At 41.1% G+C, this 24,113-nt stretch overlaps 1 protein-coding gene and 1 long non-coding RNA gene across 3 annotated transcripts in view; one reads left to right on the top strand and one right to left on the bottom strand.

The window, feature by feature from the left end:
• The window catches only part of LOC113949170, a 52,727-nt gene extending 50,996 nt beyond the window's left edge, over positions 1–1,731 (bottom strand). Inside the window, exon 1 of the long non-coding RNA XR_003528373.1 lies at positions 1,466–1,731. This is a non-coding gene — a long non-coding RNA (uncharacterized LOC113949170). The remainder of the gene's footprint in view (positions 1–1,465) is intronic.
• A 1,140-nt stretch (positions 1,732–2,871) lies between these two features.
• BCHE (butyrylcholinesterase) overlaps positions 2,872–24,113 on the top strand; it is a 53,238-nt gene continuing 31,996 nt past the window's right edge. The window contains exon 1 of one of the 2 annotated variants that reach the window (XM_027647326.1): positions 2,872–3,137. The gene's annotated coding sequence lies outside the window, so the exon portion shown is untranslated. Of the gene's footprint in view, positions 3,138–22,949; positions 23,213–24,113 lie in introns of those variants that run through there. The other variant, XM_027647327.1, reaches the window with a different exon arrangement.

Below are 24,113 nucleotides of genomic sequence, written 5' to 3' on the forward strand. Positions count from 1 at the left end.
ACATATTTATGCTTAGAAAATCAACATATCCTGCACTGCAGAAACAAGGATCTTGGATAAGAAGCTGAATATAAAGTGTTAGCAAAGTGCTGCAAGAAAGAGCAAGGACAGGAAGAAGAAAAAGCAGGGAAGAGGTGGCATCTTGTCCATGGAGACCATTACTGGAATGATCTGTTTAATTCTGCAACCTAATTTCCAATCTGACAATGAAAACAAGAAATATTCAGAAAATGAAAAGTAGGATGTCTGGAAAAGATATTTTATAGAAAGTGAATTATAAAACTGAATGTGTATGGTTTATCTGAGTATGGTGTAGGAGATGACTTTCTTGAAGTCAAGGAAGCAGTGATGTGAAAAATCATGTAATAATAAGTTATTAAAACCAGTAACTCTTCTGATCCTTACACAGACTGTGACAGCATCACTGACAGCACTGGAGTCTTGCTATTATGTGAGTCAGAATAAGTTCATAGTGGGGGATTTCTGTGCTGGTACTTTATCCCCAGATAAATTCAACCTGTGCTCTGATTTGCACTTACCTGAAAAGACATTCAAAATCAGCCCCAAATTCAATCTTGGATATATGTACAAATTATAAATACCTGGAATGAAACAGATTAAGGCTGGCTAAAATAAAGAATTAGCTCAAAACTAAAGGGAAAAAGATACCATAGCCTGTAAAATGTCCTGACATCCTTGAAAACCGAGATTCTGTATTTCTGCACACTCATATTATGAACTTAAAAGCATGAATACGTTTTATTCCTTGCCAGGTTTGTTCTTCTACTTGGAAAACATTTATTCTGCTTCTTGTTTACACTGAATTTAGAATTAATGTGACTGTTCTGGTTGAGCAAAAGCAACCTTGACTTGTATTAGGCATCATTTTATCATGCCAAGGTATCTTGTGTAAAAACATAACATGAACACAGTTCTCAGAATTAGGCTGGTTAATAATTACCATATAAACAGGTCAAGGATCAAAAGAGACAGTAAATTCTTGTGAAGTGTGTTTAGATTGTATTTCCAAATTACAATACTGAAAGCCAGAGCTGTCTTAATGTGTATAGAATAAATCTAACACCCAGGGGTGAAATATCATGGCCTCAGTGAGTGTTTTCCACAGAAAAATAATCAAAATAATCATCCCAGCAGTTCATTTGGGTAAAATAATACACTGTTGGCACTAGTGAAATATATCTTAGGTACAATAATATTTACCGAAAACTTACATAAAGCAAGCCATGTTGTCTTTAATACTGTAGAAATAAACAGAAACCCCAACTGAGAGACTCCCGTCCAGTTTCCTGATGAGTTTCTCAACCTATAAACCATTTTCCTGGTCCAACTGTCCTTCAAGACCTGCTTATACACTGCACTCATCAGCTTCCCCCAGGACCTGCTGTGGTCTTTTCAGCTAAAAACTGAACATGCATCTGTAATTTAACATCTTAAATACACATACCCTCAATAAAATCTCCTGAGTGGGTTTGTTGGTGCTGAACAGGATCGTTCTGGAGCAGGGAATGTGATGTGTGGGCATGGGCAGAGGCTGAGCACAGAAACTGCTCCAGGTGTAAAGGGGGAAAGCCTTGCCTGTTGGAATCAGGGTGTGTGAGGGGTCCCAGAACAACAGGTACCAACAAAGGTCTGGCAGCACAGATTTAAAGCTGGAAAACCAGCTGGTGGTACCTGGAAGATCCACCCAGGCCCCAGCACTCCCCTCTCTCAAAAGGCTCAAGGTCTGTGTCACCCACAGCACCTGTTCCCACCCCTGTTTCTGGTGTTACCATTACCAGCTGTTACCAGTTAATTTTTACCATTGGCTTAACAAGCTAATCATGGCCTGGCTGTGCCACCTGTTTGTGCTTTACCACTGAATGAATCACAAAATCATAAAATCAGACTGGTTTGGGTTGGAATGGACCTTAAACTCATCACATTCCACCCCTTGCCATGGGCAGGGACACCTTCCACTAGCCCAGGTTTCTCCAAGCCTGGCCTTGGACACCTCCTGAGTGGCTCCACTCTCTCTGCTGCTTAGGGCGTGGTCACTTTTGATCCTCTTAAAATGTTTCATTACATGGAATCAAGAGCATAATAACACCAGACTGAAGCTGAGGACGATCATGGAAGCAGCTGGAGTCAGGCAAATGTTATTTCCAGCTGAACTTGCTTGTGTTGTTTTAGTTGGCCAAAACTCAGGACATAAATGGCTCAGGCTCAAGAGTTTGTAATGCAGATGGCAAATACACATAGGACTAAAATACAGTCAATGACAATGTGAGAGTGACAGCGTTGCAGATTTGCTGAGGACTGAACAGTGGAGTTTCTTCAATTTGAATTATTTTTCAGGTGTTTTCCTTCCGCAGCAAAATTTGGGGTTTTATATTCAATCAAAATATTCGCAGAAAATACTTCTATAAAACTACAAACCAAACCAACCACTCAACCAAAAAGCCACAACGAAACGGTTTTATTTTTCTTCAAAAAAGTTGGAAGTGGAAAAGAAAGTAGTTCAATGCCCCATCAGGGACCTGACCAGAACACAGCCCTTTCTCGCTGATGTCTCACCACTCATCCAGCCAAGCAACACCATGAAAACTGAATAACTGAATTGAATGTCTCCCTCATTGTTATATTATATTTTAATGCTTTTTTTATTTCTAAGAAAAGCAATGTGGAATCTAAATTCCACTCAAATGACAAATCCATCCTGTGAATTAAAACCACAAACAGTTATAGAAAACAATTAAATCTGCATGTGCTTCTTTTGGAGCTTGGAAGGAATTGAAAAACTAACAAAAAACTCCGATCCTACCAGTGACTATAAACATGCAATAACTGGGAAAGGTCTCAGCAAAGCAGGAACAGCACAGATGAGTAAACACAGCTGAGCAGAAACGTGTGTGGTTCATTCAGTTGTTTGCCAAAGCACCCTTACTGCAGTACCTTATTTACAGAGAAAAAATAGCCCATCTTTGGAGTCATGTGCTGTTCCTGGCTCCTCAACCTCCCGCTTATCTCGGGGGTTAACCAGCATTTGGGGGTATAAATAGTTTGACTACTTTGGTAGCCGGCTCTTGGCTCTGTTATTCGACAGGAGAAGCAGCCAGACGGGAAAATCAGCTTTCAAGGTTGGTCTTTTCTGCTTCCTTTTCGGAGACAGGAGTGATAGGAGCGGGAGAGGTGGCAGCGCTGATGCGATCAGACAGGCGGGTCGGAGTAAACAAACGAAGAGCTGTTGCTTTTCCCCTCATTTCTGTGTTAATTTGGTGCCATCTCCGCGGGTCTGACATTTCCGAGGGCGGAGGGTGCGAGCAGAACCAGCTGGAGCTGTGACAGCTCCTCACCCAGGGCTCCGGGTGCTCCCCTGTCCTTTATCCCGAACTCTGGACCGGCCCCTTAGAGGCTGCTGGTCCTGCAAACTTTGCCTCTGGCACTGGCCCAGAAGAGCTGGAGGGTGTTCTGAGGTCCAGCCAGCCATGAGAATCTGGGAAAATGAACTGAACTGTCCCCCGAGCCCAGGGCAGGCTGCTAGACATGCCTGGCCCTGGGCTTTGAGCTGCTCACACAGCATGGACTAAAGGTGTTAAGCAGGAAATCAGGGTGTGTGTCTGTGTGTTTCCTCTATTTTGGGATCTCCAAACTAGAATGAACTGATTGCTGATGGCTGAAAATATCGTGTTGTTGGTCCTTTCTACGCTCTTTATTGTTGAAAACGCAAAATATAGAAAGGAATCCTAAATCATGGGAAGGAACAGAAGGTTGGAAGGACTCTAAAGATCATCATTTCCAACCCCTTGCCATGGGCAGGCATGGCACCCACCAGATCAGGTTGCTCAGGGCCCTATATGCTCTGGAGAATGGATAAGCACTTAAATATATTGCAATACTTTGCTATTACATTTTACTACTGAAAAATCTCTTCTTAGACCACAAAAGGGACATATAGACCTCTGTGCCCCACTGGGGGACACTGAGAGACTACAATATGTACAGATATATGGAAAAGCAAGGGGATGGTTTTCACCGAGGTGGGGTAACCCCTGTGCAAATGTGACCGGTGTAGGAACCATCTGAGCTGCAGAGGAGCAAAACACATCATCTAAATCTAAACATTAAAAAAAAAAAATCTAAAATAGGTGCAAAAAAAATCAATGTCAGCCCTTGCAGAAAATACTGGAGGTAGAATTAGCATTAGATGGTGTAAACTGAATGAGGTAAAATGAGGCATCAGAGTGGAAGGAAACTGCATGAATTCTTTTCTCTTTAAAGTGCTAGCAGGACATGAAGGTGGAATTAAAATGTTTTAAATGTCAGCTGCTTGCATCTCCCAGATCCCACTGGGAGTTTCCCAATCATCAAAACTCCAGCCATAATAAATGCACTCACACTTGTGCTGCAGTTTCTCAGCTCTTCCTCTCTCTGGCTGATCACGCTGGTTATAAACAGAACCCACAGGTCACACACTTCTGAGCTCATTCCCTGCTCCTCCACTGGTACAGAAGGGGTGGCAGAAAGGTGGATGCTTCAAATGTGTCTTTCTTTGTGCTGCAGTCGTGCCATGAGGTCAGCAAAGCTCAGACTCTGAGATCTACCAGCACTCCATGGTGCCTTCCCAGGGTGCTCTTTGCTTATGCTGGGAGGGTTCTGAGCTTTCAGGGCTGGAGAAGCTCCTCAGAGGTTGTTTGCAGCTAATCCTTGGTCACAGCTCAACAAGGCACTGGTGATATCTCAGAGCCTTCACAGTTAAAAATTCCAGCCATAATGTAACATGCCTGATTGCTCAGAGACAAGCTCTGAGTGATTATTCCTTCTTCTCCAGCTTCCTCAGGACACAGGAGTTGTGCTCAGCTTTTCCCTTCTCCTTTTCCTTTTGTCTCCCAGCTGGCCCCAAGGGCTCCTGCAGCAGCCAGGGGTTGACTGTGGCACAATTAAGTTAATTATTAGCAGTCACAGCCCTGGGGTCGATGCTGCTGGTAACTTCTGATTAACACGTGTGATGCTGCAGTAGCAGTCAGTTAAATCTTTGCATTCTCTCTCCTGGGATTGATCTCATTTTATAGATTTGCCAGCGTTTGTGCTCAGGTTTTTGGACCCTGGAGAAGCCAGGCTGCTCTGTCAGGATCCCACAGCTCCTCATCTTCTCAACCTTGGCATAAACCTCTCTGCATTTTTCCATAGCCAGCACACTTTCAGTGAGCAACAGCACTAAATCAATGCATTTCTAAGAATCCTTAAACATGAAGTTCCCAGGCTTTCCCAGCTCTAAAACCCTTAGAAAGGCTTTTCTTCCCTTTCTACACCTGGTTTTCTCTGGCAGGAATATGACTGTTACACAGCAATTTTCTTTCCATGTTTTTAAAGTGGTTGATTTTAATTTGGATGTATTTTCCCCTGAAAATCCTTTCAGTCAATATGGAATTACATAAAGCAGCTTTCTGGAGAGAAAATACAGCTGGAGAAGTTTCCACTGAGAGGTGTGTGTGTATTGGGGCGTGTGGGTGCATGGTCTGCACAGGGAAAACAGTTGCCTCCTGCCTGGAACCAAATCAGTTCTCTCAGTACCTGGCAGAGGGGAATATTGGTGCAAAGCTGCAGAGAAAAGAAGGAATCTGAGAGAAATGTGGAAAAGAAGAGTCTGGAAACCCAGCTCCTCCTGTCTCAGTGCCATGCAAAGAGCCTGCAGACCATTCAGTGACAGGACAAATTCGGTCTCAGTATTCGCTCCAGGACATCCCAGCCCTGCTTTGCACCACTTGCTCTGCTTTTATTTCCTTTGCTTCTTTATCCCTGTTCCCAGAGTTTCTCTGATTCAAGAAATGGTCTTCTGTCATTTCTCTCCCCAAAAACAAAGCTGCAAAGCAGATGGGGTGGATGAGGCCAGAACAGCTCCAGGGGTCCTGTACACCAAATGAGGAAGGAACAAGGACTGACTCTGGACAGTCCAGTGGACCTTAATTTCTGAGTAGAATAAGTATTTTCCAAAAAGTGTTTCTTTTTTTAAGTCTTGAAACTATCACTTTTGATGGTCTGCACTGAGCTCTAAGAAATAAAATGAAATAATGATGTATTTATATATTTCTGATCCTTCCACATCAAGAGTGATGCTCTCAAATAGGGACAGGGTGATGCTGGGAAAGTAAATTTTTTGTTATCCTCAAAAACCCTGATAGACTGAAACAGGTTGACTTGGCTTAGAAATATGGTGCAGCTAATAAAGATGTTTCCTTCTTATAAATCTAACCATAAAGAACCACCCAGGAAGGGAGAATACAAGAAGAAATTATAAAATTCATAATGAAATTTTGTTATACATTTATCTAGAAAGGGGAGTAAGGTTTCTAATCACCGGTGACTGAGATTTTCAAAGGTTTTACATTAGGAGCAAAGTGGGTAAGAAACTATAAGATTATGCTTAATCAAGTAATGAGTGAAATAATATATGATGATTTTTTATAACAGTAGAGATCTGGGCATGACACAGTAGGTCTTGAGGAACTATACTGTGAAAAAAACCCAATTCTGATTTTTGTTAACAACATGTTCAGAAGGAAAAAGGTAGGCAGGAGTTACCAGCCTGCTCCAGCAAATAGATGTTTTGGGGTTTATTATGGCTAGTGGACCTCTCTAGCTTAATTAAACTCTGCTCTTATCAGCTAAGTAACACTGAGGCATATAAGGAAAGGGAGATGCTACATTTTTAACAAAATAAACAAGTAAACTCAGCTTTACCATAATCTTTCTATCTCAGAACAAGAGAAAGGAAAAGGAGGCACTGGAAAATCCATATTTAAAAAAAAAATTACAGATATTCTTACCAATACCAATAAAATCAGGGATACTCCCTGAATTCCTTTCAAGTGGGAAATCCACTGTTGATTTCCATCAGAAGAGGGACTGTCAAGATTTCCCAGCTGCTAATCTTGAGTAGAAGTTGAATGCTTTACATGTGCTGCACACAACCTTAAATAAAACACAGTTATTGCCTTCACTTCTACGTTATTCTCAAAAGGGCAAAAGTGCTGTGTAAGTTGGGAAAGCTCCCAAAAACATTTTTAGACAAATGGGATATTTTAGGCGTCGTTATTCGTAACACAAATGAAAATATTCCACAGTCCCACTTATCCACATAGGTTGGCTTAACAATTTCTGAGCTCATTGTTTCATCACCTGACACTGGAAATTAAATGTTCAACTTTGTTTTCTTCCCAGTCCTCCTGCCATGATGCCTATGAAAAACACCACCAGGACAACTTTTGGGCTGAACTGACTGTAAATCAATTTATGTTCTGAATCATATTTATCGTATTTGTATCTTGCTATCTGCACACAGTTGGAGACACTGCCCAGTTGAAAGACTTTTTCTGAGTTTCTGGTCAAAAAGGAGCAGAACCAGGTGTAAAACTGCTTTTTCTCACAATTCTCAGAGCTTTTGTTGCCTAGAAGACATTTCTGTTCACTCCTTCTGAGTGTTTGCCGTGTTTTCTTCGTCGTGACTGAACCTGAATTCAAAATCAAGAAGATGTATAATAACAACAAACTTTTTAATTGACCTTTATCTTTTTTTACTGGCAGTCACTTGCAACACATTAACCATTTTTGGCTGCTTTTGAAGAATAACCAGACATTTTTTACTGCATTTTTTAGATTTAGTTTATTTTAAGAGTTAAGCAACCATCTCTGAATCCATTAATGTCTGTATTGGTAGATTCATCAATCTTCATCTGGATGAAACTTCCTTTACTACTTTTTCCAGATAGCTGCATTTACTAGAAAATGAGCTATCTGTGTGTATATATATAAAAATAAATATATATATATGTTCATTATTTATAGATACATATATTTATTATTATGAGTTGTATAAATATATATATCATTACTTCCATGCTGAACATCTGCATACATGCATGTTATCACTTAAACCTTTAAGGTTTTACTTTGTATTTAAAGACTCCTTTTGATGCTTCATGCCATTCACTCAGATATAACAGCAATGTGTTCCACAGCAGCAGCATGGTTCCCATATATTTTATTTTTTTTAGTATATAAGAGGGAAAAATGTGTTTTATCTGCCTTGCAGAGCTTCAGACATGTGGAATGTTGAAAAGAAAGATTGTCTTTGTTCTGATTTATGAGCAACCAAGGGGAGATCCCCCCCTTGGGATGTTTTTGCTGAAGTGGAACCACTTGGAGATTGAGCTTCCTCCCTGTGTGCCCTGATAGTCTGGTGGGTGCTATTCCAATCTGAGCTGAAGCACAGGTATTTATTGTAAGAGAGGAGTGCAGAATATTTGCTGAGTAAGCCCAGACTTTTTGCATTATGACAGGGATTTAAAGGGACAAAAAAAAATCAGTCCCAGCAGCAAGTCTCGGGGCACTCCATATTAACCTCTCTGTATGGCAAGAATTAGATCTTTTTTCTTCTCCTTTGTTTTCTCTATCTCATGAATAGCTTTTAATCCATGGCAGAAATTTACCTTTTACACTGTAGTTTTCAAATTTCTATAATAGGCTTTGGTGATGGATTGGGTCATAAGCCTTCTAAAACTACCACTGAGTGATCTCCTTAGGTTGGTTTTTATTCTGTGAACCTTTCTGCTGGCATTCAATAGATCTATGGGACAACATTTTTAACCATTCCAAAAGGGGAGGGGGGAGGATTTCCCCCTCTTTCACCACTTTGTAAATGTTCTGGGGTTTAATATTCACATTTGTCAGTGGTTATAACACTGGACTGGACACAGCAGGAGTTGCTTGTCGATAATTTGGAGAGGAGGAAATCTGGAAATATCCAACATAGAATTATCCTCTTTCTGAAAGGACACATTCACTACTAAATAGATGGATAGAAAAAGAGGCTATAAAGTGCTACTGTTCAGTAGCTAAAAATCTGGTGGTATCCTCTGGGAGACTATTTTAGGAGAGGGAGCAACTGTGCAGCCTGTAATATGCCACTGCAGTGTGATCCACAAGCCAGGATGGTCCCAGCTCCCCACTGGGAGCTGAATAAACTGAGTTGTGTTTCTTGTCTTACAACAATTCCTGATCCAGTGTATTCCCACTGAGGTGCATGAAAGAAAAGGAACCTTTCCCCTTGTTTTTAATCTGAGCTAAAAGGTTTTTCTCTTGGAGTACTTTGAGGGAAGCTAGAGGACAGTATGTGTTGCAATTGAGGAGGAAAGGACACAGCGTGGAAAAGCTCCCTAGAGCCAAGGAAAAAGCTGAAGGGTAGTTGAGGAAGAATCCTAAAATGTTTGGGAATATTAAGAAGAGAATAAATAATCAAATGCTTAGTGATTTGGATGTTAAAATTCAACTAAATCCTTTCTAAATGTGACTCTCAGTTATTTCACGTAGGTTTAAAGATTTGAGATCTTGGTTTAGTTTTGTGTTGTGGGACAGTCTTATCTCTTGTGTCACAAGCCCATAAAACTGGTTTTATGGAATTACCTAGTTTTATGAGGGATAGTATCGGGACCAAGCCTTGAATCTTAACCAGGTTTGCTTTTCCCTTTATCTCATACACAGCTCCCAGGGGGTGGGTTCAAAGCAAACTGAAAGGAACCATTTTTCATGGCTCATGTCCCAGTGCAGTGGATTTTGTCACCAGATGTTCTGGATGCTGAATGTTTCTAAGGTTGTAAAAAGTGCTTGGATGAATTCAAGGAAGAAAAACTGTTTGGCAACAGAAACTAAAAGCATCACCTCTTACTGAGACTCCATTTTCTGCTGTCTGGGAAGTTTTACTTGCATCAGTTTATGTTTTGTCTGCTCTTCTTCTTCACTTTTGCAAAGTTTTGGACAGAGTCCAGAGAAGGCCACAGAGTTGAGTAGAGGGATGGAGCATCTCTGCTATGAGGAAAGGCTGAGAGAGTTGAGATTGTTCAGCCTGGAGAAGAGAAGGCTCTGAGAAGATCTTATTGTGGCTTTTCAGTTCCAGAAGGGAGATGATAAGAAGGCTGGAGAGGGAATTTTACAAAGGCCTGGAGTGACAGAACAAGGGAGAATGGCTTCAAACTGAAAGAGGAGAGGTTTAGATTAAATACTGGGAAGAATTTTTTCCCCATGAGGGTGAGGAGGCCCTGGCACAGGTTGCCCAGAGAAGCTGTGGCTGCCCCATCCCTGGAAGTGTCCAAGGCCAGGTTGGACAGGGCTTGGAGCAACCTGGGATAGTGGAAGGTGTCCCTGCCCATGGTAGGGCTTGGAACTGAATGACCTGTAAGGTCCCTTCCAACCCAAACCATTCTGTCATTCTATGATTTGTTGATTTACCTTTGCTCAGATTCTGCTTGGCCATTCTTGCACATTCTTCATTTAATTAAAAATGTTAATACTTCCCTGCAGTTACCATATCCCTGTAGTTAACATATCTCTGCAGTTAACACATCTCTTTAGTCATACAGGGTGGAAAAGTAACCCTGAGTCACACCACTGTCTGAGGTGACCAGTCTTGTAGAAAAAAAAAATCTTCTCAGTTTAGTTGTGATTTACTTAAAAACTATATAACGGGGAACCTGGAAAGATTAAATCTGTTCAGAAGTGAGCAAGGAAAATAAATATTCAGGTATAAATTATCAAAAAGGGTAATCTGAAAAATATTCTGAATAAATTATGGATAAGGTCAGCATGGCAGAAGCATTCATAAGATTCAAAGGGTAAGTGCAGTGCATTGAGGTTCCAACTGCAAAGGGACACCATGTCCAACATCTTCATTAATCCCTACTTATCCAAGGCATCCTCAGTGCTCTCTCCTAGGCAGACTCTTGATTTTTGAGATAATATAGAGTTTTGAAAGACTGAAATGGTCTATGCAAGGGGTAGAAATGCAATAGTGAAAATTAGGTGCAGTTATGAAATTAATGGAAGCTTCATTGGAAATTGCACTGTACGTAACATCAGGGTCAGCTGTGCAGTGTTTGCATCCTAAGCCTGTGCTACTGATGATTCTTATTAAAATAATTATTTTAAATTATTTTATTTTTATTATTTTATTTTTGTTATTTTAATAATTTTACTTCTACTGCTTATTTTAATTTGTTTTCTACCTGAATTTCAGCGAACACCGCTGGTGGTTTTCGAAGTGAGACGAAGTCCTGTGAAAAATACTGAGCTGTATAATCAGAAGCAAAATGAATCTGAGGGGCTTGCTTTCTTTCTGGTTTTCTAGGATTTCAGATGAATAGCAGCCATGAGATGAGCCAGCTCTGTGGTGATGAATATTGCTTAAGGGCAACAGCACAACCTGGTGGTTTATGGTTATTCTAATACATCAGATCAGGTATCTGCACAGAAAACACAGAAATTTCCCATCCCCACAAACCTGCTCAGAACTGCAGCTGTTTTTCATTAGTTCATTCCTAAGATACTATTTTACCTGAGGTTTTCAGAATAAATAGAAAAAAACAGACTGTCAGGGCACTGCAAAAAGATAAAGTAGCAGATCCTTCCCAGCATCACTGACTGTGAAACGTCGAGGTGCAGTTCCTGCTGGATATGTCTGAATTTTTGTTCCAAGGTAATAGTTAGAGGTGTGTAACTAAAAAGAAAAGCTTGCAATATGCAGCATGCAAAATTTTGGAAAAATAGACAAAAGGAAAGTGTGTGTAGAAAAAAATGCAAGTTTGTCTTGCTCTTTCTATTATGTCGAAGCCAAGCAAAGTATAAAATGCATTTACACAGAAGGAATATTCAGACACCAATAATAACATTTATTCTCTTTCCTCTGTGTCTTCAGGGTAAGTGACGTTGGTCAGGGTGTATCTTCTGATGTGGCAGCGAAGTGAAACGGGTGGCAAATGTGTTTAGACAGAATTTCCAAATAAAATGAATGACATTTTGTGTTTTGCTGGGCTCTGAAGAACAGGCTGTTATTACTGGCAAAGCAGCTGGGACTGCTGTGGGTGCTGAACTAAATATCTTGCAAACTACATATTCAGGTCACTTATTGATCTTGTAGAAGGGGACAAAAGCCATTGACTGTAACTAGAAAAGGTTTCAGTCCAGTGTTGGGATTGTTACTGAGATTGTGAAAGGCTTTTTCATAGACTCACAGAATTATAGAATGGTTTGGGTTGGAAGGGACCTTAAAACTCATCTTGTTCCAAACTCCTGCCATGGGCAGGGGCACCTTCCATACACCAGGTTGCTCAGAGCCCCATCCAGCCTGGCATTCGCCATCTCCAGGGACTGAGAATCCACAACCCTTCTGAGTTATTTATCTTCAGGTTGTGTCCAAAACACAGACTGCTCAGTCCTGCTTGGCTTGATAGAAAGAACCTTTGATTTCACCTGGGCGGATTTGGACCTGAGAGCAAAGGGATTTTAAAAGACACCTATGGAAACACTGAAGGACTAAAGTGCTTTGGGGCAAAAGTAGCATTACGTTTATGCAGCAAATATTCCTACAGGACTTTCCTCACAAAGAAATGCTGAGGTGTCTCTTTGCTTCATCTTTGTCCTTTAGTTCAGTTCATGGCTGAAGAATGACTCACAATCCTGGTCCAAGAAAGCATTGAGTCCACCTGGAAGTATGATTAATGCATTTAAACTCGTTCAAGTTTTATTTGTTTATGGTGTTCAAATATATAAAGTGTGTTGAAATTCATGAAGATGATTATTATTCTGCTTTGTTTTATAATAGAGGAAATACATTATTACATAAATAGGACAAAATACTCTGAAGCCAGTGATGACACTTCTGAAAAATTGTACAAAGAGCTTTGGAAAAGTGTAGAATAGAAAAAAAAAAAAAAAGGAGACGATAAAAAAGAGAAAGAATTGTTTTCTTTTTCTTGAGTGCCAAATTAGAGGACAAAATCATCAAAGACCAAATGCTGTTGTCCACAACTTTTCCCTATAGCCCACTAAAGCACAGGGAGATGATGTGGTTCCTGCATCCCACTAGAGCAGGTATGGGAATCATGCTGAGTTCTGCCACAGGTATCCACAGCTATGGACAGCAAACAAACCTCTGAGATGAAATGCCTTTGTGCCAGCTTCCCACACATCCTGCTTCGGGGTGGAGGAACTCCAGATTATTTTCCAGCTTGCTGAAAAGGATTGGTGAGCACGGTGATGTCAAGTCTATCTGCTTGATGTGCTTTGATCACTCTCTAATTATATCCCATCAGCTGAGACACTGATTTGTGCTTTGCTCCCGAAGAAGAGACAGTTTTGATTGCTGGATGGAGCATCTCAGATCAGCTGGGTTGAGTTGACACGTCTCCCATCAGCCCCTCCTGCCACAACTGCTGGGTGATGTCTGGGGCAGCAGAGAAACTTCTGGGAGGGTCAGTCCTCCACTCTTCTTCCCCTGCTCTTTGCTAAAGTTAAGCCATACTTTCATCTTAGCAGAAAGAATTTGTTGGAAATAATTTGCTGTACTCCTTGGGGGCATCTTCCTATCATGGAATCATTCAGGTTGGAAAAGCCCTCCAAGACCATCAAGTCAAACTGTTAACCCAGCACTGCCACCCATGTCCTCAAGGGCCACAGCCTCAACTTTTTTTAACACTTCTAGGGATGGTGATCCCACTGTTCCAGCCTGTTTCTTTTCCAGACAACCCTTTCAGTGAAGAAATCTTTCCTGCCATCCAGTCTAACCTCCCCTGGGGCAGCTTGAGGACATTTCTTCTGGTCCTGCCACTTGTTACCTGAGAGAAGAGACCGACCCCCACCCGGCTCCGACCTCCTTTCAGGGTGTTGTAGAGAGCAAACTCTTGACAACTGAGTATCAAAAACCCTCTCAGGGAATAGTCATGTTCCCAGTTTTCACGCTCTCCTTTCTCCCTGTAAATGGAGGGAACATGGAGAGCGTCTGCATTGTTTTCACAGTGTCATTTGTACCCCAAAAATAAATGTTGCATCAGCACTTCAGTACACGTAGGAGGAGGAGCAACAGCTCTGTAGAACTAATTCAGTGTGTTCCCATATTTGTCCACCAAATTGTGTGTTCTCATTGCTGTAAATTTTGCATTAAATTATTTAGGTCAGCTTCAATTTGGAAAGCAACAGAATAAACACCATTTTTTTGCCTCATTTACATGTCTGTGATTATTGTGAAATGCTTTGCTTCCTAAATTAAAGTGATGCAAGCAGTCTGCCAGGAAAATAAGCAGCAATATTTTTTGGTTATATTTCTGAAAAGCTGGATGTGACACTCTCTCATTAACCCAGGAGTAGGTGGACACCTGGAAAAGGAAAATTCAGAAAACACTGGATGTGTCCTAATTTTCCTGTAAACTAAACAGCATTTTGGGTCTTTGCCTAATGGTTTAAGTATATAGTGCTGCAGACATGGGCACTGCACACCTTTGGAGCTGTTGGGGTTGGTGTATCAATATCCCTGATCCAGGGATTAAGGATTGCTAATGGCATGGAATGGATGCATTGTCAGGATACAGGGTATCACATTAAAAGTCATTAATAGCTCTGTCCTGTGCCCTGACATGATGCAATCCAGCAGCTGTCCCGTGGAGAAACTCCTCAGGCATCCTGTCAAAGGTGGACATGCTAATAACTGGAATGGGACTGGCTCAGTGCATCCTGATGGTGCCAGAGCCCTTCCTGCTTCCCTCTCAATGACTTGTCCTCAACGCCTGCCCTCATCCTACCTCTTGTTCTCGCTGCTGGAAAAATGCCAAAAGCTCCAGACTTCATTTCTGGCTGATCCTGTCTCAGACAAACACCCCTCTGTTCCTCAGTGTATGGCAAGGAGCTTCCTATAAACAATTCCACACAACTTTGTCACCTCCCAGTGCCTTACATTCCTTTGGTTTTACACTGACAAATGTTGCTTTGTGGTTTTCAGTGTGTGTGAGTCCCATCTTTCTGCTCCCACCAGATGCCACTTATGTTAAATGGAAAGCTTTTTGTCACCAAGGCTGCTCATACTGATCTTCTTTGCATTACTTGAAGATCATGACTGAAAATCCAGTCGTGAAGTGGCCCAGCACAGCTTTCCAAGTGAAAGGTTTGCTCCATATAAATCTTTGGATGTTTGCTATGTCCCATACTGGTTATCATCACTGATGGGGTGTTCACTGTGGGGTCACTGTCATCTCCAGCAGATATTTTGGGTTTACCATACTTGGAGAATCTCACCCCGTTATTCAAGTGAGGCTGTTGGCTGTTGGTGTTTTCCTACCTCAAGATTTTTGGGTGAGGAGGAGGAAGCTGCAATATGTCTTCCTTTCAGCCACTTTATCGAAGAAATATCCATTGATGAACAGGAAGCACCTCTGTAGCCTCTGCTTTGAATCTGCTTCTGTCTGTTCTGGTATAATTATGTCAGCAAAAATTTATCAATTTTACTCCTTGCCCATCTTCTCTGGAAAAAGCTTCAAAGTTTCTCTGTAAAACATTTGGATTCAGCCCCTTTTCCTATTTCATGCACCAATACTTAATTTTTGTACAGATTTTTATTGATTGCTTTTCTTAGGGTTATTTTATTTTGCTGTTTTATGGCTGCTGTTAACATTTACTAGGGAAACTATTTTTTATAGTCTGCATGTGAGGACATCACTGCAGATTTTTTGGCTTCATGAATAGCCAACTAAAATTTGGGGTGTGTGGGGGGAGATGTGGAATAAAAGGAGGAGAGAAAAGGTAGCACAGGAAGGTTAGAAAATTGCTTTTCACTTTTCACGTGGTTAAATCCTAAACACTGGTAAATGCCTTTTCACTGGGGAGGACAGCTCATATCTGATATAGGCACAAGTGTCCTTGATCAGAAAAGCAACACCACAGACACTTCCATCTCTTTGTGCAACATTCCAAACCTTCCGTGTTTTCAGCAGCTGGGGGTGGGATTTGCCTTTTTTTTTTTTTTTTGGCGTGAACACGAAAATTAAACTCACTTGAATGCTTTCACTGAGCAAGCCTGAGCCATCCTGTATTCCTCCAGGGGCACTGGGAATACACTCACAGTCTTTTCCAAACTAAATGATTCCATGATTCTACTTTATGGAAGCTGTGCTCCTGTGGGATGGGCACTGGAAAGCAATCCATGTAAATCTCACCCAGCAGCACCCACCCACCTACCTGTGGGTTTTCTTCAGTGTGAGTGAGTTGCTGCTTTGGCAGAAAGGAAGGCACAGGAGTTTGTGCCATGTTATTCCATCTGTGCCTCCTGAATCCATTTCCAGACCGAATCCTCACTACAACTTTTATTATGATTGATTATTGTGCACACAAGATTCACAGCTGTGCTGGTGGCTCCAACAAGAAGCGCTGGCAGTTCCTGGGCAGGCTGCTCCCACGTGGCTTTCCTTCCCCAGCTCAGGAGCCCAGGGATATTCTTCACTATCTTCCTTTGGGTATTGCCTGTGGTGACTTCTAGAAAATGTAATCTCTGAATTCCAAGGGCTGACTTCTGTTTACTGTGGAAAATACATGGAAATGCTTCTTTTTGTTCAAGATTACCATCAAAAATTCTTTATTTTTAATGATATATTGAGAGAAAACCTACCACACTGCAGCTATAAAAGTGGGGTGTTTAAAACAAACCAAAAAGAACAGTGTCTTAAAGTCCTGGGTGTCTGAATGCAATTCAGACTTTCTATGATCTTGGGCACATCTTTCAATTTCCCAGTATCCTTGGTCTGATAACTTAAATAGAAAGTCTTCCAGGTTGTATACTGTCTTTGTGCATTTTGTACTGAACCTGCCTTCAGGCAAAAGGGAGAGAATGAGCAGAGTGTTGTAACCACTAAAACTGCCTCTTCTCCCCGAGGTCAGCAGGGTCTGCTCACAGTACCAGGTTCTCTAGCACTGCCCTGAAGTTTTCCTTCCCTGCTGCAACTCCTGCTAGGGGAAAATAGGCTTAGGCATCATTTTTGGTGTTAAAATGCTCCTACATGATAGAAGGAAAGGGATTGCGAGAAGTCAGTGCTGTTTCAGGCTTGTACATTTTCCTTCATGCAAACAAAGGTGAGAGAAAGGAAAGACAAGGTTATGGGGTGGGTGAATTAATCAGGGACCTGCATAGGGTGGGATAATCATGAGCAAAATGTACTGTTATTAAACTAATGTAGAATAACTCTATCCCCTGTATAATATAATGTTCTCTAATAGTTATATTTGATTAATGTTTTAAGAGCACTGTTGGAATCAATATGGCTTTAATATTTTGACTCGTGTCCTCAAAATCCACATCGAGCCCCACATTTGGAGCATCACGTTACCCTTCACTTAATGTTATGTACTTAATATATAAACATATAGCAAGAGCAGAGGGGGTCTCCTGTACTTTAGCACTCAGCCACCTGCTCTGACAAGGTTGTTGTTGAGGCAGATGGCCCCGTGATGGATTACCTGGGACTCACCAATCCCGGCGTCTTTCCGAAACATTTGCACAGATGTTTGTAACGAGGTTTTCATGATTCCACAACACTTACACATCCACAGAGGGAAGGGAAGTCCTTCTCTTGGGAAGTCACCCAGCCTGAGAAGTTTACTGCTCTGGTGGCTCTGAGCTTTCCTGACCCCGTGGCAGAGGACGGCCTGTGGTGCCCCAGCAGTGCCAAAACAAGCACAGCCTCTTCCAGGGTCATTTGGTTTTTTCCCAAAGTTATATTTCTTTCCTGAAACACAAAGGCAAAGAGATCAAGTCTGCTGGGAATTATAGAAAATAAAGTAAAACTGGCTCTGTAATGTTTTTTTTTTGTTTTGCCCTGATGCAATTTTAGTGTGGAAAAATAAAACGTGTGTCCCGATGTGGCCAACACAGAATCATTGTGGCTGGAAAAGCCCTCGAAGATCATTGAGTCCAACCACTAACCCAGCACTGCCATAGCCACCATAAATCCTGTCCATAAGAGCCACATCTACATGTCTTTTAAATCCCTCCATCAACACTTTCTTCTTTCTACTTGAGCAAAGCTGTTGGAAAGGGCTTTTCCAGCACGGAGGCTGCAGTGACCTCCCACACCTCCTCTCCCAAAAGCTTCAGGCCTACCACAGGGGCACCAGTGGATCTGAAACTTTATCTCGGGCCAAACACTTCGTTATTTCCACTAAAATCCACAGTTGTGACATATTCAGGTGCTGTGACCCATTTTTGGGGCACACTGAACTTGTTTGCTCTGTAACTTCCCTCCCGCAGGTCCCAGCAGGTCCTGATGTCGGGCTCAGTTCTTTCATTCCTTTTTTCGCCACGCTGGATGAAATTGAAATCTGAACACAGCAGTGACTTAAGATAAACCTTTGAACATCCCTGTGGTATTTTTCATTAGAGGTGTTCCTTCTCTCATGGATGTAGAAACCGAAAACCTAAAATAAAGAGTGAGAATTGGGATGACTGAGGAGAATTCCCACCTTTCAGGTAGAAATTCTACTTTAGAGATTCAAAGGAGCTCATTGATCCACCAGACTTCTTAGTTATTCACAGAGTTTGGGTGTGAGAGAACATAATATCATGAACTTCAATCTCTATTGGCGGGTGACCATGGGAATTCAAATATCTTTATTTTAAACAACTAGAGCTTTACTGTTCATAGGAAAGAAATGGGGAAAAAAAGGTGTATAGTCAATTAATTAATCATCTGCAGAAATCTGAGAAACCTAACTTGTAATTTAATTAGCTTTAAAAAGCTCACACAAGATGAGCTCTTTGCTGAGGCTTCAATTTTGCCTATTTTCTTGCAAGGTAAACATCAGGCTATAATAATGTCATGAAAGACATATTTTGTACACATTAATCATATTTTATTGAACCTGATCCCCACATGAGACAAAATACTGAGTTATGTAATACCACAAGGAATTAAGAATACATGAACATTCAAAAGAAATAATAATAATAATAATACCTTTATCTTTTAACTGGCTATATCTTCTCATTGGCTCTGATTTCTCCAAGACATTTATAAAAGTACAGACCATAATTGTGCTAATAAAGAGGAAATTATACTGATCTATAATTAGAGTAATAAGGAAAAAGGCACAGCAGATCATAATTGAACCAATAAGGGGAAAATATAATCATGTTTAATGGCTTATATGAGTGTTAGTGTCTCCTGTATACTTAATAAATTGGTATCTATTTTCCTGGTGTGTATCTAAGACACCTTTCCTAATATTATCAAATTACCCTTCAGATCCATTGTTGGGAACTTCTGCTCATCCTGGAAGGCACTCTGTGGTGAGGTTTCTTGGAATAATCAGAATAACAACAGAATTTTGGACGGGTCTGACCATCAGCTACAGTCACTTGCAGCAACACTTCAGCTGTCTCCAGGTTTATTTAAGGTGTCCCTGGTTTACATCCATGGATATACAGAGGTGTGTGGGCAGTAAGAGCAATCAGTCTCATACCAAACATATTTTCAAAAGAAATATGGAAAGAGTTGAGAGGTGTAACCCTTCATGGTCACTGGATTTGGGCATGAAAAGATTCTCTGCAAACTCAAAACAAAAGGCAGTGATTTATTTCCTAATATTCACAGTAGAATATCATGGCTGCAAGCCCCAAAGCTGAACATCAGTAGTTCTTTGCTGCTGCTGAGCTCCCTCTTCTGTGTTTTTATTTTTTACCTGAAAATTTCACATCTTGCAGCTTTGATGTTTTTTTCCTGCGAGTCCTTGAGCTGTTAAGTGTCCCCTTCTCAGCAATCTTACCCCTGTCTGCAATTTCACCTTTTGCATCTTGTGCAGCTCGAGTTTACTTGTTTTTCCTCACAGCTTTTTTTTTTCTCCCAACGTGGTGGTTTTCTCAGAGGTCTCAGCCAAGGTCACACAGATGCTCAGCGTGAAAATTCAGCCAGGGATCAGAAAGAGCTGAACCCTCCCGAGGGATTTTAGAGCTGGAGTTTAAAACAACCTCCCCACATCTTCACACAAGTGACATTACATATAGTTCAGCTATAATTTGCCTTTTGATTACCCTCCCAGCAATTAAAAAAATAAGAATATTTCCTACTTTTACATAGTATGAGCATGTAAATATTTCCCTGGACCTGCCCAGGCTTGGTATGTGACATCCTTTACTTTGAAGGGACATTTGCAAAGCTTTTCAGCCCAGTTATCCTCACAGGAGCCCAGGTGCTCTTCCAGAGCTGTAGATGGCTTGGAAGGGCAGGACCAGCTCTGGTGAATGGGGCTCTTTGTGTGCAGGTAGACCTTGAAAGCTCAGAGGGCTATGATCCTATGATAATATGGAATGTGCATGACTGAAGATATTAATAATTTCCAAAAAATCTGCATATGCTTAAATAATATCCTGAAAGGCCCCTAAATGATTAATTAAATAACAACAAAAATATATTTTATGATATATATTGATTATGCATTTCCATGTATGTTTATGTATTTATATATAATAACTATTGTTCTCTAAACTTCTTAGCCTGATAAATATCAATCTTCCCTAGAGCTGACCTTGGCTTTCACTTCTTAAGACACCTGGACAGACATCTCTTGTATTAAAATTCCTATGACAGTGTGACACTTCTTTCACATATACACATGAAATAAGAAAAAGACACTTTTATAATTTGCAGTGAACTTTCAGAATATTAAACGAAAAAATCATATAACCTCATAAAACCTCATTAGGTAGATGGATGGAGATATTTAAAAGTAACGAAATAAATATATATCTGTATGTATATATACAACACACACACACATATATATATATAAAAATATATATCCACACACACATATAGTATTCCATGCACTGATTTATACCTCCTTTCCTTTCAAGCTCCCAAAGGATAACTGAGAAAACAACGATTCTACACAGAATTACAAAAGGCATTAAATGTATTTAAGCTCTAATTTTCGCCCAGGTATTTTTAGTAAGCTCAGCAATAACTGAAAGAAATGTTTCCTTGTGCAGCACACAGTTGTGAAACTTTAATTTATATGTTAATTTTTTAATTAAAGGGAAAAAATTATAGAAGAGGGTCTAGTTTTCTTTAAAAGTGCAGCATAATAGTCTAACATTAGACTGGAGGATAATAGTTGAGATGTCTAACAGCCCAACCACTCTTCCCTGAGGACACCCAGGTAACCCCAAGGCTGAATTCAGTGTTTTCTGCTGCCTCAGGAACAGCCCAAGACAGTCGATTCACTTATCCCAGGGTCACCTTGTCACAAAGGCTCCACATTTTGCATTTCCTGAGGGTTCTGCCTGAGAGCAGAGGGTGTTTGGGTGCCCTGGGCACTGTAAAGAGGAGCAGACAGGGGTGAGGAGGGGGGAAGGCACAACCCTGATGGCAGATACAGGAAAAGGCAGACAATGCTGGAAAACAGATAAAGCCAAAAGCAGCACTTTTAGTGTTTGAGTGTCCTGTGGTTTCTCTGCCACTCAAGGCAAAGAGGTTTGAGAATGTAATGGTTAGTCACAAGCATCTGAAATACCTTATTTAAAATCTAACAAGATTTGGGGCTTGTAATTCATTCCTCTGGTGTCATGGAAATGAAGGAAATGTGTCTCACCTGGCCACGTCTCCAAAGGGGGTAAAGAGGCGTCAGAGAAAGACAGTGGATGCACATCAGAGACCATTGAAATTGCCTTAATTTGAAGAGCATGATTTGGTGTTTCCTGCAGGAAACTGCGCTTGAAAGGTTTTAATCAGCCAGAGTTGTCACTCAAATTAATTCTGAATTAATCTTATTTCATCACCAAATATTTCTATTCGCATAGCTGACACAACAATCTTGGTTAAGAATTCCAAATTCCCAACTGGTAACTTTAATGGACGCTCCCATACTGAAACCTTAGGGATTTATCACAGAATCATAGAATCCTTGAAAATCCTGGGTTGGAAGGGACCTTAAAGAACCTCCAGTTCCAAACCCTTGCCCTGATGGTTTAGGTTTAGACTGGGACATGTTCTCTCCAGTGAGCTTGTCCATGCAATACACCTAAAGGGAGACTGCAAAATTATCAGGAGAAATGAAATTATCATGATTTCTTAAACTTTCCTCTGTTAAAACACCATTTCCCATTCTAGCTTTAAAAAAAAAAAAAAAACCACACCTCTACTCTCCATATTAAGGTCTATAAACTTCATACTTAACTTTTTATTTCTGCTTTATTCCTCTTCTCTGCATTGCCAAATATTGCTTTTGTGTAATTGAAACAGAGCTGTAGTTTGATTATTAAACAGGGAAAGTAATTGTATTTGGCTGTACAGGTGGAAGTAAAGGTGCTTCATAGAAAAAAACTTAAACTGTGGAAAAGTTGCTTTTTTTTCAGGGCAAACCTTCCTGGGGGTCAACAGTCCCACCACCAAGGAGTCACCTCCTGGTTTCATGGGGTGGCTCAGGGATGTGGGTTTGACAAGACAATTTGTAGGGAGGTTGTACATAATTTATTTCTCTTCTCCACCCCTCTTCTCTATTCATTTGTGCCCCAAAATATTTGCCTTTTGAAGACCCTCCCTGTGTGGTAGGACCTGACCTGTTGTTCAGCCTGGCTTTGTACCTGCAGCGTGGAATTCTGGTGGGAACAGTGCTTAGGAGGCTGAGGTAAAATGAGGGTATCAGGTGTCCTAAGCACCGTGGGTGATTTCCTGTTGGGAGCCCAAGAAGACAGAAATCAGCATGTGATGCTGTCTGGGTCCCATTTTTAACCCCACCATCAACAGAGGACCACGCAGAGCTCTGCCATAGCCCTGATGGCAGCGAGTCAAGTGACACACCTGATGCTTTGCCAGTTGTGACATGCCTGGGCAGAGGACACTCCTGTTTTATCTGCCACAGTTGCTTAAAACCAAAAATAACCACTCATGTTACAGTGCAAAGTTTGTGGTGGGTAAAAACTGTGCTGATCTTGGGCAAAAAAAGCACAGGTGGGAGAGAGCTCTGAGCAAAGACGGGCAGTATTTATTATATTTGCAATTCTACTTCTCTTTCCAGCTCCTAAAACAGCTGCCCCATGCAAAGGACACACCCCTGAGTTCCCCCAGCCCCCTGGAAGCTCCTGCTTGGTTTTGCCCAGGGTGGGTGTCCCTCCATGGCATTCCCACAGCGATCCCGTTATCCTGGGAGCAGATGCCGGGTGGGAAGCAGTGCCTGCCTGCAGATCAAGTTGCTGCTGCCAACTCTCGCGAGCTTTATGTCAGAAACACTTGATTATAATGTCAGCACTGGCCAATTTACAGGCTTAAAGCAGCAGCTGCACAACTGCATTTCCCTGAGGTACCCAAAGATCCCGACTCCTAAAAACTTTTGTAGCTCTTGTAATAGAAGTGGGGTAAGTGATTCTCTCTTTCCGTGTCTCTCTCTGCCAGGAAAATTTACAGTTCAGCTTGATTTGTACGGGGATTGGGATCTTTTAAAACGTTCTGCTCTGCCCATTTGTTGCTCTCCTGGGAAAACTCCCTCTGCTCTGCGAATGCAGCGTGTGTATCCAACCTCGGGATTATTCAAGAGATCCTGGGCTAAGTAAATTAAGCTGAGCTAGAAATCACTTATTAATTCAACTATCTTTCCTATTTAAATAGTGATTTTATAGCCCTGTGTATAGATTTTTTGGCTGGGTAAGGATTTGCAAGGGGAGGAAACCGTCATTGAAATAAACAGTGTTCCCTTGCTGAATAAGAATGCAAAAGTAGAGTCTGTTTAACTTTTGCTGGAGGAAACTACTCCAGCAGCAGCTTTTTAAAATATGCAAATACATTGCAGGATATAACTATGCTGGGTTAATGTTGGTGAGCTAAAGCAATTTCTGACCCTTGTACTCTCATAGTAATAATCAAGTCATGTTTGTTTTGCTCAGTGTGCTTTACACTGCTGAGTTTGGTTTAAAGCAGCATTAAAAACCTTATTAAATGTAATATTTGCCATGCAGCCGAGGTGTAATAATAATCCCCTGTCACTGCCTCTGTTAATATTGGCAGAGTAGCTTGAGACAAGTCCTCTCATTCACTAATATGAAACTTCTGTGTTTTTCAAGCTTGATCTGTTTCTAACTTTTTCTTTGAAATTTGCAGAGCTAATTTAAAAAGTACCCAACTGATTTTTTTGTTATTTTTTTTCTTTCTTATATTCTTGTTTAAAACTTCTTCAGTTTCATATCTTGCAATGCTACAGTGTTTTTCTCCCATCCCATCCCATCCCATCCCATCCCATCCCATCCCATCCCATCCCATCCC

This window comes from Corapipo altera, unplaced genomic scaffold (assembly GCF_003945725.1).
Source record: "Corapipo altera isolate COAL_440 unplaced genomic scaffold, ASM394572v1 113, whole genome shotgun sequence".
NCBI classification, from domain to species: Eukaryota; Metazoa; Chordata; class Aves; order Passeriformes; family Pipridae; genus Corapipo; species Corapipo altera.